Genomic DNA, 922 nt, shown 5'->3' on the forward strand with positions numbered 1-922 from the left:
CCCCACCAGGGGCAGAATCACGCCCCTGACACAACAGCAAACCCAAAGTGGATCAGAGACCTTCCGCGAGGTCTAAAACCACAGACACTCAGCGGGGAGCGGCAGTGCCCCTTCCCGGCCCCTCGCGCCCAGACTTCTCAGGTACAGCCCCGACGGCGCCAGGGACACGGGAAATCGAGCAACTGGGCACCCACTGACTTTACAAACCCTCGCGTTTCAAAAGACACCCTGACCAGCGAAAACACAGGCACGGACTGGGAGGAAACAGCACAAACCACACGTCCAACAGAAGACCTGCGTCCGGGAGACACACACCACTCCCCCATCAGAACACGGCCAGCCCGTTCGGAACCGGCCAGACATCGAAACAGACCTTCGCAGAGAAGACATGTGCGCGGCTGACAAGCCAGGCAAGAATGTTCAAGGTCAACAGGCACGAGGGAAGGGCTACCGGGAGGTACAGTGAGAGGGGACCGCAGGCCGCCGGCACGGCTTCTTTGAAAACCACAGCTGAGCCCGGCCGGCGTGGCTCAGTGGTTGAGCTTCCACCTACGAACCAGAAGGTCACAGTTCGATTCCCAGTCAAGGGCACGTGCCTGAGTTTTGGGCTCGATCCCCCATAGGGGGCGTGCAGGAGGCAGCCGATCAGTGATTCTCTCATCATTGATGCTTCTACCTCTCTCTCCCTCTCCCTTCCTCTCTGACATCCATAAAAATAATATTAACACAAAACAAACACAACACCTGAGAAGCGCAATAAACCGAGGTTTGCCTGTATTTTCCTGAAAGGACCGAGTGTAACGTTTGGTATCAGTAGGCCCGTCTCTCCTTGCATTTACCCCTTTCACGTTTCCCCCAGGTAACACTAAACGGCTGTGAGGTCCCTGTGAAGGTGCATTTCCCCGTCCCCGTCCCCTCCCTT

The 922-nt window shown here is 56.9% G+C and overlaps 1 protein-coding gene across 3 annotated transcripts in view; it reads left to right on the top strand.

Annotated features, from left to right (window-relative positions):
* Window positions 1-922, top strand: part of ERGIC1 (endoplasmic reticulum-golgi intermediate compartment 1) — a 62,582-nt gene that overhangs the window by 14,225 nt on the left and 47,435 nt on the right. The window lies entirely within an intron of this gene.

The sequence above is a fragment of the Myotis davidii genome, unplaced genomic scaffold, assembly GCF_000327345.1.
Source record: "Myotis davidii unplaced genomic scaffold, ASM32734v1 scaffold399, whole genome shotgun sequence".
In the NCBI taxonomy this organism is placed as follows: Eukaryota; Metazoa; Chordata; class Mammalia; order Chiroptera; family Vespertilionidae; genus Myotis; species Myotis davidii.